The 17,765-nt window shown below is 50.6% G+C and overlaps 1 protein-coding gene across 2 annotated transcripts in view; it reads left to right on the forward strand.

Moving 5' to 3' along the window:
- Positions 1 to 17,765, forward strand: part of GALNT16 (polypeptide N-acetylgalactosaminyltransferase 16) — a 92,959-nt gene that overhangs the window by 7,937 nt on the left and 67,257 nt on the right. The gene's annotated exons all lie outside the window — the stretch shown is intronic.

The following is a 17,765-nucleotide window of genomic DNA, read 5'->3' on the forward strand; positions in this document are numbered from 1 at the left end:
TCATTGTTGGCGATAAAAATCAGTTTAAGGAGTTCGGGAGGTTGGCCTTCTCCCACAACCTTCCGCTTTTCCTGGGTTACAAATACAGCAGATTAGAAGCAGCAGGATGAGAGAATTGCTAGGAGCCTGCCACTGCACTGAGAGGTGACAGTTGGCAGCAAAGGACCAACCAGGAAGGGGCGTGGGAGATTGGAGCAACCCCCTCCCCCAGCAAGCACACACTGGTCCTCAGTGCTGACGGCATCATTTGTTCCTTCGCTTGACAGTTTTTTCCTGAGCGCTTACTATGTGCCCGGACTGTTCCAGGCCCCGGAGATCACAGAACAGGTTAAAAGCCCTGCTGTTGAGGACCATGCATCCTAGTGGGAGAGACAGACCACAAACAGATAAATACACAGTGCATTAGGTGGGGGTGAGTCCCATGAAAATCAAATAAAGCCACAAGAGGGGACAGAAAGATGAGAGAAGGGGGGCCAGGAAAGGCCTCTCCGATTAAATGGCGTTTGAGCTGCCGTGTGAATGGAAAGGATGAACCAGACAGGCATCTAGGGGGAGACTGTTCCAGACAGCCAAGGCCCAGGGCACAATGTCCATAGGTGTGTGCTCGGTGCGCTTGGCTGGGGCAGACTCAGCAAGGGTAAGCGTGACCCGAGGTGAAAGTCCAGATCGTTAGGCCTGTGGGCCGTGGTGAAGAGGGCTCAGAAACATGTCCCTGAGTCATCAGGAAGTGATAAATTACATTCAGTGTACGGGCTTGGTACGTCAGCGGACCGTCAGTCAGTTCAGAACATTTTCCAGAAATATGATCAAATGTAATAGGAAGTGTTGATTCTTAAAGAGGTAAACCTAAGATACTCTTCGGCTGGAACGCTTTCTTTCTTTATAATGGTACTTGTGTGTGTGTGTGTCTGTGTGTGTGTGTCTTATGTGAGGGGGAATGGAGGGTGCTGGTGCCTGAAGAGATTTAAAAGACAAAAGATAATGGGGCCCTTGTTGAAATACTGGAGGGAAGCAGAGTGGGGGAGGGCTCTGTCTCCAGAGAGAGAGTTCTGTGTGGGAAGGAGAATTCCTCCATACGGTGGTCCCTGATCAATTCCCCTTTGTTGTTGCCCGGTTCATCGCGTCCTCCTCAGGTGCATTTGGGACTCTGGAAAGGAAGTCTCTGGCAATGCAGGAACTTGGAAGTCTTGTCCTTCTGTGCAAGCGGTTGTCCTTCTGCCCTCAGTCGGCAGGTTCCCCTTCTGTACAACAGAGCCCCGAAGGCAGAAGCATCCAGGCCCTTCCCCCCGGGCACAGAGGTGGGAGGTGGGCAGCGGAGGCCTGGCAGGATCGAGGACCCTGCACAGCTTTTTTTCAGGCCGGCAGTGGATGAAAGGGGCTGCCTTCAGGAGCAAGATGGCTGTGCCGGGGCCTGCCTGAGACCGTGCCCACTGCTGTTCAGCTGGCTTGCCCGTGCCCCGGTGACGGGGACCACATGGCTTCGTGTGTCCCCGGAAAGCTGCCGCTGCTCTCTCTTTGTGGTTCAGGTCACACGCGCTCAATTCCAGACCGCTGTCAGTCATGCCCTTTTAGATGCTGCTTTTCAGAGTTCACATTTTCATCCCTTTATCTTCTCACAGCAGCCCTGGCTTTTAGCTTCTTTCAGCCAACTGTTGGGGAGTACTTCTGACATTTCAAGGCCTTTCATTTCATGGGGGTCTGGCCCCGGGAGGCCACAGCCAGAGGGGACCCATGTTGCCAAGAATGCAGTCAGTTTGGGGGCGGAGGTGGGGGGGGGTAGCTTCTGGCGTCTCACAAGTCTGTGACCAGATTCTTGGCTTCGAAGCCAAATCTTTCCCCCTCCATGTGAAATTCCTCACTGGGGGGTGGGACTGGAAGAGGCTGAGGGGAGTGGGGGAGGTGGGGGGGGCATTATCCCAGGGCTTGAGGTAGAAGAACCCTGCCTGAGGCTCCGGAGACAGAACGAGTGATCGGTTAGTGATGTCTGCAGTGGTGTGGGTGCCTTGGAGGAGTGAATTAATAGGAATGAGCCACAGCCCCCAGATAGTTCACCAACCCGAGGCGAGAGGGAGAAAGGGAATCAAGGGACGGAGAACACACACTGCATGGATCAGGGAAGGTGATGGGGGGCTTTCTGGAGGCATCAGCCAAAAGGCATTTGCCAGGTAGAGAGCAGAAGCTGCCCATGGTGATGTGTTATTATAGCCTTGGTGCCACCTTGTGGGGGCACGAAAATGGCAGGGGCCTTCTCCCAAAACATGGAGAGAAAATGTCTTGCCCCTGGGTGCTCCCCAATGTTGCCAACCCTTGTTTTTTTTTTGTTTTTTGGGTTTTTTGGGGGGTTTGTCTGCATAGCAGAGAATGAAGCATCACCCACTCAGCCCTTCCAGTCCAGCAGGGTCCCTGAACCATGCCTGGGTGGGCTGGCCCGAGAACTGCAAAGCACGGAGCCCAGGGAAGCTGAAGGCTGATTTGACCAAGTCGGGGGGCAAACCACGCAGAGAGGGTCAGAAAGGGCCTGGGCCTGGTCAGAGAGAGAAACTGGTTGTGAGGTGACAGTTCTGAAGAGCCGGGCCAACAGGTACCCTGAGCGTCATCACAGGGGCTCTGGTGGAGGATGGCACCTGCCCACGGGTAGGGAGAGCCCTGCAAGGTCCAGACGGGCGGTGACCGATACGTGGCCACCAGCCACACGTGCCACGAGCGCTTGAAGTGTGGCCAGTGCAACAGGAGGAGCTGGGCTTTTCGTTTAGTTTCAATTTAACTGATTGAAATTTAAAAGCAGACACTCACTGCAACTCTCGGTAAACTGTTGGGAGTGTTTAAAAGAACACTCTGTGTGTGGAATCTGCGTTTTCAACTGTAAGCTTTATGAAGTCTCAATACAAATCAGGTATTTCTGGTGAAAATTTCGTGTCTAAATTGAAGCGTGCTGTAAATGTAAAATGCACACTGCATTTCAAAGACTTAGTACAAGAGAAAAACAATGAAAATATCTCACAAATATTTGAAAATATTGCCTGTGTTTTGAAATGGTAATACTTGGACGTATTGGGCTAAATAAAATACATTACTGAAATTAATTTTGCCTGTTTCTTTTTACTTTTTGAATGTGGCTACTAGAAATTTGGAAATTCCTTATGTGGCTTGCATTCCATTTCTTTGGGCTGTGCTGGTCCTTATGTGTGTTCATGACCCCTCTCCAAAGGGCTACAAGGTTGTAGGCAGAAGGTTTATATAAAGTAAAGAATATGGCTACATTCACAGTTTACCTTGACTTTGGGGTAAGTCCTCTCCAGTCCAGCTGGCGCTGAGGCGTTGGTTCCTAACGCACCATCATCTACGGGCACGGGCACGGGACACCTCCCAGCGTGGGCCTTTGTCCTCACACCATCATTAAAACCAAGGTCAATGTTTTCTTGCAGCCTCCTCTCTTTTCAAAATCCCTTCTAAGCTCTCGCTGTGATGAAAATGGGTTTTGGGGTAGGAGGGGTAGGAGGGGCAGGAGCTGTGGATGCAGGGAGCCTTTTACTCCCTTGGAAAGTAGAGGGATTAGTTCTGGTCTGTTGCTTTTGGTGTTTCGTCTTTATCCTGTTAGAGCCAGAATGATAAATAGGTCTCAGCTCTACTGGCAGCCCAGAACCTGTGGAAGTGGCAGCCTGCAGCACTGTGGTGAGAAGGATTCCCAAGCTGTGTGCAGACTGAGCGGGAAAGAGGCGATCGATTAGCCACGTCTGTAAAGGGCACAGGCTGGGACTGTAGAACACGGGCTTGGTATAGAGTGATCCTGCCCTGATGAAGTTGTCTTCTTTGAGAATTCCACACCCCCCCCCCCCCACTTTCAAGACCTGATATGTTTTAAGAAGTTGGCCACTTTGAAGAAGCAGGGAGGAGGCTTGCGCTGTGTCAGGAGATGTACGGAGGGGAAGCTGGTCATCTCGGTGGAGCAGAACCCTAACCAAGGGGATGGGACAAGAGCTTTAAACCACTGTGCAAACGTTCAGTAGCACTTTTTCACTTACTCGGTAGAGCTGGGTCGGCTCTGGTCTGGGACCAGTCTACTGGCAGCAAAGAGACAGGGCTGTAAACCCAAGGAGCAGGGTAGAAACCTGGAGGGTCTGAGAGAAGAGAAGAGGGTTGGCACTTTTCCTTTTCCTCTCCATCTTCCCTCCCTTCACAGTGGCCTCTGTGAACTTTGGAACCTTTCCTGCTTCTTGGTGCCACATTCCTGGTTGTGGCTTTGCTCAGGACGCAGCTGGAGAGAGGCCAGGGGCATAGCCACTGGAGCCAGAGTGTCAGCGTTCATGTTCCAGCTCTGCCCCTTACTAGCAAGTTATTGAAACATGCCGTGCCTCAGTTTTCTCATATGTAAAATGGAGCCATTCATATGGCTGCTTGCTCTGAAGGTTAAATGAGTGAATCCCCATAAAGTGTGTAGAATCATGCCTTGCACATAGTAAGTGCTATACGAGTGTTAGTACACGAGTTAGTAATGACACTGTAAGTTCTCATCATTTGTTCATTTGTATGTTACTAATTAATGCTGCATATCAAATCACCCTAAAACCTATTGGCCGAAAACAACAATAATCGTTTGTTCTCTCCCGTTGTTTCTGTGGGTCAGGTATGTGGAAGTGGCCTGGCTCGGGGTTTCTCGGTGAGGTTGTAACCAGATGTCAGCCACTGTCATCCAGGGGAGCGAGGGTGGCTCTCTCCCGTGGCTGGCCGGCTGGTGCTGGCCGTGGGCAGGAGGCCTTGGTTCTTCTCCGTATGGGGGTCTCCCCATGTCTGCTTGAGTGTTTTCACGGTATGGTGGCTGGCTCCCCCTGTGGCAAGCAATCCAGGAGACCAAGGTGGATATGGCAGAGACTTCCTGACCTCACCTGGGAAGTCACACAAGCAAAGAAGTGATGTGGTCTGACTTACATTTTGAGAGACCGCTGTGGCTGCTGGTTTGAGAAGAGACAGGAGTTCTGAACGGGAGGCTTCGGCAAGGGCGGAAGCACTTTTGACCGCCTGGCATGTGCCAGAAACCTGCCAGGTGGGTTTCATATACTTTTCCCTTCATCCGTCACAGCAGGCTGGTGGCCCGAGTGTTACAACCCCCCTTTTACAGGTAGGGAACCTGACTCAGAGAGGGCAGGTTATCTGCCAACAGAGCCAGGATTCACCCAGGGTTGCCTGGCACCAAAGCCTGGGGAGACGCACAACCTCTCGGGACGCCCACCTCACGACGGGACGGCTTACGAGGGAAAACAGACTTTGTGAGGTATCTTAATTCCTGTATTTCTCGAAGTCAGGATGGGGAACCCGAGAAAGCCAAGAAACATTCACAGGTCAGACAAGGGAGAGGAGCAGGGCCCTCTCAGCACCTGCCAGCACTGGGGGGAAGATCAAAGGGCTGGGGCAAGGTTTGGAGGATTGGCTGGACCAAAAGGTATGGGCTGGGGAGATTCCCTGCACTTGGCTCAGGATCTCCAAATTAACAGAACTTCTGAGGTCAAGGGAAGCCTTCGTGTTACCTGAGCCCTAGAGAGTTCCATGCGGAGGGATCAGGCCCACCCACCTGGAATGGAGTACCTGGGAGTAGTAGAATAAATGAACTAGATCAATGTGTATCTGCACAAACGGTGTTTAAAACCATGATGTTAGAGGGGGATCGCAGAGGATTCTGTAGGATGCAGTTGTGCAAATTCGAAGAATATAGTCGTGTCTATTGTTCCTGGATGTATGTGTGTATGTGTGCGTGTGTATCTCAAAGTGTAACAACCATAGGCACAATTTGCAGTTGTGCAAATTCGAAGAATATAGTCGTGTCTATTGTTCCTGGATGTATGTGTGTATGTGTGCGTGTGTATCTCAAAGTGTAACAACCGACCAAAGAGGATACACAGCACACTTAGAGCAGTGAGCGTTCCTGGAGAGAGACGGAGGAGGGGACCAACAGGGAGTTTGACTTTATTGGCAACATTTTATTTCGGTTGTTTTTTGAAAAGAGAGGCTTGCAGCCAATCTGACAAAATGTTAACAAGTTGTTAATTCTGGTAGCAGGGCAGGTGATTCCTAGTCTTTGTACTTTCTGGAATTGAAAAAAAAAAAAAAAAAAAAAACACCAAACAAACCTTGAATCTAAAAACATTTTAAAAGGAAAGGAAAGAAACAGCTGGTCCCCCAAAGTCGATGAGTCTCAGCTGCATGAAGAAGGAGAGGAGGGCTGCCTGGGTGGCTCAGCCCTCCCACACGTGCTCGCTCTCTCTCTCTCTCTCTCTCTCTCAAAATAAATAAATAAACATTTATTTATTTAAAAAAATTTTTTTTAATGTCTATTTATTTTTGAGACAGAGAGAGACAGAGCATGAACGGGGGAGGGTCAGAGAGAGAGGGAGACACAGAATCGGAAGCAGGCCCCAGGCTCTGAGCTGTCAGCACAGAGCCTGACGTGGGGCTCGAACTCACGGACCATAAGATCATGACCTGAGCCGAAGTCAGACGTTTAACCGACTGAGCCACGCAGGCACCCCAATAAACATTTTTTTAAAAAGATGGAGGAGGGTAGTGGAAGACTGAAGGCAAGATTCCTGCCCCCGCCCCCAGGCCCCCAGAAAGCCTGTCACCCATGCAGCGCTGTTTTCACTTGCCTGGAGGACAGCAAAGTGATTCTCAATCCTCTGTGCTCAGGCGTGTCTTCTGTACCTGAAGATCAGCCGAGGAGGGGCTGGCAGTGAAGGCGGCGGTGGTGGAGACAGCACGTTCTCCAACAAAGCCCGAGTGTTGAGGGTGCAAGGGCCGGAGGAAAAGAAGGGTCAGGTGCCGGGAGCCCAGGCCAGGAGGACTGAGAGCCAGAGCCTGGAAGTTCCATCTGTGAAAGGACGTGACTAGTAAAATGGGTGTCTCTCACCCTCTGTCAGGGGTGAAGGGATTGGAAAAGTCTTTTGATAGAAAGGTATGAGACCAAAGGTATGAGGTTTTTCTTCATTATTCTTTTATCTCCCTTTAGACATAGTACATGGTTAATATACAAAAGACAGGAAATTGAAAAGGAGGTGAAAATCACCCCAAATCGTACCATTATTAACATCTTGATGAATAATCAATTCAGATCTTTTTTGGTGGATTTTTGAAAATAAAATCATGCATTTTATGCTGTTTTGTAACTGGTTCTTTTTTTTTTTTTAATGTTTATTTATTTTTGAGAGAGACAGAGACAGAATGTGAGTGGGTTAGGGGCAGAGAGAGAGAGGGAGACACAGAATCCGAAGCAGGCTCCAGGCTCCAAGCTGTTGGCACAGAGCCCAACGCGGGGCTCGAACTCATGAGCTGTGACATCATGACCTGAGCCGAAGTCAGACGCTCCACCGACTGAGCCACCCAGGTGCCCCTGTAACTGGTTCTTTTAACACTGTATCATGAACACCTTTCCATGTCATCGTCTTCCAAATATTTTTTAATGGCTGCCTAGATTTTCAATGGGTGAATATTCCATAGATTATATATACCATCACAGTTCATGGACTCTGAAGATTAGATTGCATAGGATAATATGAAATTGGGTTGTTTTTGGGTCAAAAATGGTCACTATTGGAAGTTTCATAGCATTCAACTAAATATGTTTTCCAGTTTTCCTTTTTTTTTTTTTAACGTTTATTTTTGAGACAGAGAAAGAGCATGAACGGGGGAGGGGCAGAGAGAGAGGGAGACACAGAATCGGAAGCAGGCTCCAGGCTCTGAGCCATCAGCCCAGAGCCCGACGCGGGGCTCGAACTCACGGACCGCGAGATCGTGACCTGAGCTGAAGTCGGACGCTCAACCGACTGAGCCACCCAGGCTCCCCCAGTTTTTCATTTACATAAACAACACAACAATGAACCCTTTGTAGGTGCACCTTTACACATAGCCTTGATTAATTCCTTAGATAAATCCTGGCAATGGAATTGTTGAACACAGTATCAAAAATTCCAATAAAGACAGAATCGGATAGGGCTGGGATTAGGGAGAGGTGAGTGGAGTGAGTGGTGTAAGTCAGGGCCAGATCTGTCTGTATCTCAGATGTTAGTTTCTGTTCATTCTGGATACTTTGCATTAATTATGATTTTTCAGAATATGTCTTTAAAATATCTATTTGGGGGCACCTGACTGGCTCAGTCAGTACAGCCTGCAGCTCTCGATCTTGGGATTGTGAGTTCACGCCCCACACGGGGTGTAGACATTACTTAAAAAAAAAAAAATCTGTCTCGATTCCTGAGTTTGTTTGGTGCCCCCTTACATTTTGCACCCAACATGAGTGCCTCAGTCGTTCCCCCTGCTCCTGACCCAGGATAGCACTAGTGTTTCCCTCAAGGAATTGTCATGGTGAGTGAGGCCTGTGAACCACTCAGAACGGCGTCCAGAATAAGTGTGCTCAATAAGTATTATGTTTATCTCCTCTCAGAAAACATTTGTCGTCCAGCACGTGACAGGTGCTAAGCTAACAGCTGGGATGCCAGGGTGAGTAAGACCCGGTCCCTGTGCTCGAGCTGCTTGGGCGTGTCAGGGAGCCCGCCAGTGTCGGGGAAGGTGGAGGGTGCCGTCGCAGGGCACGTCCTTCCTGGGTACAGTGAAGTCTTTGCCTTGTGCACTGGAGGGATGATAATGTGGCCTGAAGTCGTTAACACGAGCACATGCTGGTCGCACAGGAAGCAAAAGGGACATCAGGCAGGAGGTGTGGCCTGAGCCAAGATGCAGCGTGGGAGGCCCAGCTCCAAGTCTTTCTGTTAGTATGGGAGGAGGACTGGGCCAAGGACGGGTGGCAGCTGGGGATCCTGCTGGGCCAAGAACGGGTGGCAACGGGGGAGATGCAGGGATCCTGCCCTGAACCCCGTGTCCGCTTGTTCCCAAGCCACGCTGACTGCAGGAAGGCCAGCCTGCGACAGTCCGTTCACACTTCCAGGGGTGCTACCTTCCTGTGTAACGTCAGTCGTGACGTTGATGCCTAATGTTGATTTCTTCTTGTTGTCTTATTTTTAATCATGGCAAAATATACATAACACGAATTTTACCGCATTAACTATTTTTTTACTGATGCTTTTTTTTTTAAGTTTATGTATTTTGAGAGAGTGTGAGAGTGCATGAGCATTGGGAGGGGCAGAAAGAGAGGAAGAGAGAGAATCCCAAGCAGGCTCTGCACTGTCCAACTCAGAGCCCGACACGGGGCTCGATCCCACGAACCCTGAGATCGTGACCTGAGCCGAAATCAAGAGTGGGATGCTCAACCAACTGAGCTACCGAGGCACCCCTTTATTAACTATCTTAATGGTACACAGTGTCATTAAGTGACATTAACCCTCACACTGTTGTGCAGCTTACCCCCACCATCCATCTCCAGAACTTTTTCGTCCCCACCATTCTACTTCCTGTCTCTCTGAATGTATCTATTCTAGGTGCCTCACAGAAGTGGGATCAGACAGCACTTGTCTTTTTGTGACTGGCTTGCTTCGCTTAGCTTGATGGCCTCAAGGTTCATCCGTGTGGTAGCAGGTGTCAGAATTCCCTCCCCTTTTGAGGCTAGATAATAGTCCATTGTATGCCTAGACCACATTGTGTTTATCAGTTCATTCATGGACGGACGCTTGGGTTGCTTCCAACGTTTAGTTATTGTGAACAATGCAGCTATGAACACGGGTGTACAAATATCTGTTTGAGACCCTGCTTTCAATTCTTTTGGGTATATTCCCTGAAGTAGAATTGCTGGGCCATAGGGTCATTCCATTTTTAATATTTTGAGGAACCACCATACTGTTTTCCTAGTCTTATTATTTTTATTTTTTTAATTAATTTTTTTAAATGTTTATTTACTTATTTTTGAGAGAGCGTGAGTGGGGGAGGGGCAGAGAGACAGGGAGACACAGAATCCCAAGCAGGCTCCGGGCTCCAAGCTGTCAGCACGGAGCCCACTATGGGGCTTGAACCCGTGACCCGTGAGGTCATGACCTGAGCCCAAGTTGGAGGCTTAACCGAGGCACCTGGGCCAGTGCCTGCCCCTAGTGAACCCTGGTTGCCTGGATGAGGCTCCTGGAGGTTGAGTAACTTGCCCAACATCCCACAGCTGGAGGGGAGGTGAGGGGAGGTAGAACACATTCGAACCCAGGCGCCAATCCCAGGGGCCAAAGACTTGATCTCTGGGCTGTACGTGCTCTCTGAGATGGCCTGGCTCCCATCAGTCCTGGGAGAAGCCTCACCATCCCTACCCTTCCCTTCCCTCCTCTTGGGGTAGAAGCTGAGGATACGGCCCTTCGGGAGCCCCACCCCACCCCCCAGCTTCACAACAATCGGTTGCAAAAGTTGCCAGTGACAGTCATGACTCTTAAGAAAAGAAAGGGGCAGACAGATCCAATTCCGGTCACCCAAGTTCAGGAGGAAATACCAGCTTGGGCAGCTCATGACAAATAAAAAACTGGGAGTGTTAGGGGCGCCTGGGTGGCTCCGTCAGTTAAGCGTCCAACTCTTGATCTCAGCTCGCTCAGGTCATGATCTTATGACAGTTCTCTCTCTCCGTGTCCCTCTGCCCCTCCCCTGTGCATCTCTCTCTCTCTCTCTCTCAAAAAATAAAAAAATCAAAAGTAAATAAATAGACATTAAAAAACAAAACAAAACTGGGAGTGTTCGCCACAGGCCAACCCTACTCCCTGAGTGCGGGGACAGCTGCTGCTGTGTCTCAGCCCAGCTGTGCTCTAGATTGCTTTTCTTTAGCTGTTCCTTGCACGCCAGGGGACAGGGTCATCATTTGTACCTGACCTCTGCAGTGTCTGCTCCACGGTGAGCACTCAGGGACTCTGTGATGATTGAGCCTCCAGGGCCTGGAAGACCTTGGATTTAACTCTGTGAGCCACGGTCTGTTGACATCTCCATTTGACAGATGAAGAAACTGAGGCTCTGAGAGTGAGTGACTTATTGATGTTTTCAGCCAAACAGTCACAGTGCTGGGATAAGAAGCAGGCGCTGGGCTCATCTAAGGAGAGGGAAATCCGGAAATCCGTTTCAGGTCCAGACCTGGTCAGGTTTTTGAGGCTGCCCTGAGGGCACCCGCTTGGCTCCCTGGAGTGGGAGGGAGGAGATGTGTGAGAGGAAACGGGGCAGTTCCAAAGCCAGTGGACCCCAGCACCCCCCGGCTTGTCTGCCCTCCCAGTTTTTCAACCTTTTGTGAGCTCTGGCGGTGGAAATCCCTCTCCTTTGTTGCCAGCCAACGGGGCTGTGTGGTCATGACAGCAACCCAGCCCTCCATCCCCCTGGGCCGCACGTGCTCATGGGACCTGGCAGAGACGTGGCTTGCTTAGGAACACTGACATCACTCTCTCTTCTCCCAGGACACTGGCCTGTGGCGTTCGCGACACCTGGTGTTTTTCATGCCTGAGGACCCACATAGTCTCCCTTCACTCCAGATACAGTCCTCTGCCCAGGCGTGGGGGTCCTGGGTAGGAGCTGAGCCTGTCCAAACCCCACACCACTATGATGGTCATTGGAAAAACGATATTCATTCTGAAATTACTTCCCGCCGGTGACTGCTTGCATACAACGAGCACTTCAAAGACCAAGTGTTTGGACTGTAACTTTTCATAAGTTAGGTGTTGGGATTTGCCCCAAAGGACCTCTGAGAGGTGTCAGAATTGACAAAGATCTGCCCTAGCCGATTTGTTTTTTCTTCACATGTAGACAGCTAAGCTGCAGGGTGAGGTTTTATACCCTCTAGAGGGCCTTGGAACCCCAGACCGCCCTTGTCCTCTAGAGATGAATTCTGCGAGGTTCCCTTGCACCCGGCCTGCTGTGCATCGGAGCACATGATCGGGCCAGGTTCGAGATCCCCACTTTACTGGTCTCTTTGGTTCCCTCTGTTCGCTGTGCCCCAGCCACACTGCCCTCCTGTCTTTCCGTGGGCGCATCAAGCTGTCCTGCCCCAGGCCCGCAGGCTGTCCCTCTGTCCGGGCCCCCCTCCCCCCCCCCCCCCCCCCGCTCCCAAGCTGACCACGGCCGGCTCCTCTCTCCAGCCCTCTCCAGCCCTTGACCTTGTGTCATTGCCTTCCACACAGTTGCCAATCCTGGAGATGACCTTGCTCTTTGCTGTTCTCCATCTCACCTCCTCCCCTGGCCCGTGCAGCCCATGAGAGGAGGGACGATGTGGGGTGCACCTCCCTACACTAGATGGCTGTCAGTATGTATAGTTACCACGGGACAAGTGACCCGACCTCTCGAGCCTCTGTGTCTTCGTCTGTGCAGTGGGCATCACTAGTCCTGCAAGCCACATTAAAAGAGCCCTACCATACACATGGCTTGTGGCACAGAGTAGTCACATCACCAATGATGGATCACTAATGTCATTCCTCCGGGGCTCCTGGAGAGCCAAGAATACGTCTGCCTTGTTGTGCCGGTGACTGGCACCTAATGGATAGGCAGCAAATGTTGACGGACTTGGAGGGAAGCTGACCATTTTGGGGATGGCTGCTGTTTCTTTGCTCACGACATGGCCCTTGTGGGTTGCCAGGACGTCAGCGTGTTTGCTAGGTTCACACTTGGCCTCAGGCAGGTGAGGAACTCGACGTAATATGCCAGGAAGCTTTTCCAGGGGAGGAAAGATAGGGTGATGGGAATCACAGGAGCTAAGACCACGGACTCTGCCAGGATTCAAATCTAGCTCCACTGCTTACAAGCTGTGTGATCTTGGGCAAGTTACTTAACCTGTCTGAGCCTCAGTACCTGCCTCACAGGGTGGTTATGAGGATTTGATTACTCACTGTGAGTGTTCTCTTAGAATGCCACCTTGCTTTTGTTATTATTATCCCTTTGCTTTCTCGGCTTCCCCATGTCATGTCTTCGTTCATTTAAGATATATTCATTAAGCACCTACTGTGTGTCACCAATTGTGCAGGGTGCCAAGGAATCAAAGGTGAACAAGACATCCTGGCCTGTGTCCTCCAGGTGTGGGAATAGGTGGTGACAGGGGCCTGGAGAAATGCCAGAGAAGGACATACTAAGAAGGATTCAGCTCAGCCGTGTTGCCGCTCCTGCTTTGGAAAAATGGGTTCCTGCCTTGGGGTGCTCACTCTTGCCCTGCTGAACGATCTCTGTGGCCTTTTCCTGGGACTAGAATCATCCCGACTTCTCGGAGCTGGCAGGGGCCCTGGAGACCCCGCACCTCTTTCTTATCTTCCACCCCAAACACCTGCTGTGGTTCCTCCAGGAAGGGGTGCCTGCTCTTCAGCCACAGGGAACAGGGGGCAGAGTGGCCTCCTTGATGCTAGCAGTGTCGCTGTCCTGTCACCATCCAGCGTCAAGGGGTCCCCGGGCCTGTCACCCTCAGCGAGGACAGGTAAAACACAGCTGTCTCGGGGATGGGGTGGAGTGGCAGTGCTGTTCTGGCAGGCACAGTGACACACGATGGGCATAACCGAGGGAGGCCCAGCCCTGGCTCGGCTCCTGGGCGATGGGGAGCTCTGCTTCCACGGCTTACAGTGAACTTGGGCAAATTATGTGTCCGTCCTGTATCTGTTTCCTCAACTGCAAAATGGGGACAGTGAAAGCAGAGTGCCTCTGCTTGAAGAAGACTGCTTTGAGGGGCGCCTGGATGGCTCAGTCGGTTAAGCATCTGACTTTGGCTCAGGTCATGATCTCGTGGTTCGGGAGTTGGAGCCCTGCATCAGGCTCTGTGCTGACAGCAGGGAGCCTGCTTGGGATTCTCTCTCTCTCTGTCTCCCTCTGCCCCTCTCCCACTTGTGCTGTCTCCCTCTCTCTCAAAAAAAAAAAAAAAAAAAAGATTGATGTGACAATCAGATGGGATTACACATTAAAACCTGTCCTATTGGACTTGGCTTTATTATCACTTATTATCCTGCCGTCATTTACTATTGTTGTTATCATTTTTAGGGACATTTAGGTCATACCTACAGCCCATGCCACACAGAAATAGAATGGCTGTCATGTAAGAAAGATCCCTCATTTCTTTTTTTTTTTTTTAATTTTTTTTAACGTTTATTCATTTTTGAGAGACAGAGACAGAGTGTGAGCAGGGGAGGGGCAGAGAGAGAGGGAGACACAGAATCTGAAGCAGGCTCCAGGCTCTGAGCTGTCAGCACAGAGCCCGACACGAGCCTCAAACTCACGAACCACAAGATCGTGATCTGAGCCGAAGTTGGATGCTCAACGGACTGAGCCACCTGGGCGCCCCAAGATCCCTCATTTTCAAAACAAACCATTTTAATGTATCATCATTTGCATTCCTCTTTCAGGGGTTCTGTTGTAGTTGCACAGAAAGACCCATCCAGGTTTCCTCAGACACTGGAGACCTGAAGGAAACTGAGGCCTTCCCTCCGGTCCCTCCCTTAGGGACTATGTTGTCCTTTACACAGAGGGTCTGTGTCTCCTGGGTACACACCCCGTGTTCCTCACTAGCCCTGCCTTCTCTGTACTTCTGCTGGCATGTGGCTCATGACCATTGTGACTCTAGCCCCAGATGTACCTTAAGCTCCATGTCTTTGCCCAGCCAAGGTAGCCTCAGTTTCCCACCTCCTGAGAGAGACTCTGAGGGGCCCAGGTCGTCCTGCTAAATCTGGCCACAGAGGTTAAAGGTCACTAGGTAACACCCAGATGGACTGCATTTGAGTCAGGTGCCCACCCTGGGCAAATGGTGTCATCAAAGAGCTCAGATTCCCAGGGCACAGAACACACAGATTAAGGCAGTAGGGGATATGGGGATGGAGTGGAGAGAAGGCAGAGTCCTTTAGGAAGGGGTGGACAGGGGTGCCTGGGTGGCTCAGTTGGTTAAGCATCCAGCTTCGGCTCAGGTCATGATGTCATGGTTCGTGAGTTCGAGCCCTGCGTTGGGCTCTGTGCTCTCAGTTCAGAGCCTGGAGCGTGCTTCAGATTCTGTGTCTCGCTCTCTCTCTGCCCCTTCCCCACTCACGCTCTGTCTCTCGAAAAATGAATAAATGTCAAAAAAAATTTTTTTTAAGGGGGTGGACAAAGGAACTCTCTGGAGTGATACAGATGTTCTGTTTCTTGGTAAAGATGTGAATTACACAGGTGTATGCATTTATCAAAATTCACTTAAAGCTATTCTTAAGATTTTACATCCACACACACACACACAACCTTACACAAATGTGAACTCTAGCGAATGATAGGCGTGCTGGAAGTATTTAGGACTGAAATATACTGAAGTGTACAGCTTCCTTTGAATTCACCAAACCATGAAGATGGACTGATTGACAGATGAAAGGCTGGACGGAAGGACAGATATATGATGAAGCTAATCTAGCAAAATGCTGATGGTGGAAACCAGTTGGTGGGTGTGTGAGTGTTCACTATACAATTTTTTCAGCTTTTCGGAACGTTTAAAAAATTTTTTTAATGTTTATTTATTTTGAGAGAGAGAGAAAGCACGAGCAGGGAAGGGGAAGAGAGAGAGAGAGAGAGAGAGAGAGAGAGAGAGAGAGAGAATCTCAAGCAGGTTCTACACTGTCAGCACAGACAGTGTAGGAACTCACTGAACCAGGGCAGGAACTCACGAACCATGAGATCATGGCCTGAAATGAAGTCAAGAGTTGGACGCTTAACTGAATGAACCACCCAGGTGCCCCACGTCTAAAAATTTTTATGATGAACTGTAGAGTCTTATTTCTTTTATTTATTTATTAAACGTTTATTTATTTTTGAGACAGAGAGAGACAGAGCATGAACAGGGGAGGGGCAGAGAGAGAGGGAGACACAGAATCAGCAGCAGGCTCCAGGCTCTGAGCCATCAGCCCAGAGCCCGACGCGGGGCTCGAACTCACGGACCGCGAGACCGTGACCTGAGCTGAAGTCAGACGCTTAACCGACTGAGTCACCCAGGCACCCCATTATTTATTTATTTTAGAGAGAGAGAGAGAAAGAGAGCATGAGTGGGGGAGAGGGAGAAAGAGAGAATCTTTAAGCAGGCTCCGCACTCAGCAACGCGGAGCCTGGCTCGATCCCGGGATGCTGGGATCGTGTCCTGAAATCAAGAGTCAGACACTGAACCGACTGAGCCACCCAGGCGCCCCAGATGTAAAAGCTTTAATAGAGAAAGGAAAGGAGCATGAGCAACCAGGCCCTGCCTGGCATCTCAACACAATTTGCTCCTCCTCCAGGGCCCTTGTGCCCCAGGCCTGCTACAGAAGGCTCAGCATCACTTAACCAGCACCTCACTCCTGTCAGAAGCTGAGAGGAGTTGCTAATTGAGAGAGTCCCTAGGACATGTGTGAGTCACCCACCACTCCCGGTTTTCCAGACCAGGCCCACATCAAGCCAAGTCCCTGGAAAGGGACATCCCTGGAGGTGATTGGGGATCTTGCTCCCTGTTGGCATTACAGCTCTGTGCCACACCCTCAGTTTTACGGTGAGCATCTTTTGTGCCATCACTGTTGACATCATCGCCGTATTTCCATTGTGTGAGAGTCCCCGAGATAAAATCCTCCCTGTCTCCAGGGCCTCCGGTCTGGTTACTTTTGGAGGCCCAGCGCAGTGAGCTCTCCCAGCTGCTCAGTAAATGTTTACTGGTTACATGCAAGGATGGGTAAATGGTAGAATTCAGTGCAGGAAAGAGGCGTCTCTCTGCTGACTGATGGGTAAGCTTTCTTTTAGCAAACAGTGACGACTAAGCAGCTCCTAGTGCTTCCCTTTTGGTGTGGCTAGAAATTCAATACAATGACAGCTGTTCTGGTGGCCTGGGGTCCGTCACTGGGAGTGGGAGGGCTACCCACTCCCTCCCTCAGCGACTGTGGATTTTTTGCGTTCCTATGTCAAATGCTGCAGGGAATACGTAATAAATGAATAAGTCCAGTTCTTTCATTTTGCTGTTGAGGAAAATGATGCAGAGAGGTTAAGTGACTTGCCCTAAGGCAAACAGCAATCTGCTGCGCAGCACAGCCAACACAGACCCCCTTCTCCTGCCTCCACAGTTCTTTCTCCTGGACCTTGCCTCTTGTGCTCGGGTCTGAGGCGAAGCCACAGCTTGGAAATGATGCGACTGCCTCTGAGCGAGAGGTGCTAACCAAATCTCCTAACTGCAGGGCCCAAATCCAGTAGAAAAGTCTCCACTTAATCCTTGCCTGGGTATTGAGTAAATAATTCTGAGGACTCAGACAAAGCCCTCCGTAGTACGCGGAGCTCTGAATTGTCCCTGAAGCTTCCTGAGTCCTGAAAGACTCTGGTGCTAAGAAACCAAAATGTTTCTTGGAATTAGTGACCCTGCGAGTCCAAAGCAAACTAGCCAAAGTATCTGCCACTGCCCCTCCCCAGTCCTGGCACCCTGTTTTCCAGCAGGGACTGGAAGAAGGGTCAGTAGGAGGATCTGAGGGAATGACCTGGAAGGCCACCTAGTGATGTGATTTACAGGGGAGGAAACGAAGAGGGTCCCCTGTTTAAAGTCACACAGCTTGTTTGGGTAGACGAGGGCTGGGATCCAGGCCTCCCAGCCTGTGGCCACAACTCTTCCCACTACACCAGGCTGCCTCTTTAGAAAGCCATGGGACAGTTGTTCTGCATTAGGCCAAACCAGAAGGCAGTTGGAACGGGCTGACAGCCAGCTGCAGAGAAACCTCTGAGGCAATTGCTGGTGAACGGATTCAGCAGAGATGCTACCAAACCCAACCCACACTAACATGTCAGGCCCTCGAGACCGTGGCATCCTGCCAGTAACCCTGGCACCAGAGTGTCCCCAAGGCCCCAGCAGGGCCAGCGGCACTGCCTCCATTACTTCTGCATTTAATGAACTCCTAGCC

This window comes from Felis catus, chromosome B3 (assembly GCF_018350175.1).
Source record: "Felis catus isolate Fca126 chromosome B3, F.catus_Fca126_mat1.0, whole genome shotgun sequence".
Classification (NCBI taxonomy): domain Eukaryota; kingdom Metazoa; phylum Chordata; class Mammalia; order Carnivora; family Felidae; genus Felis; species Felis catus.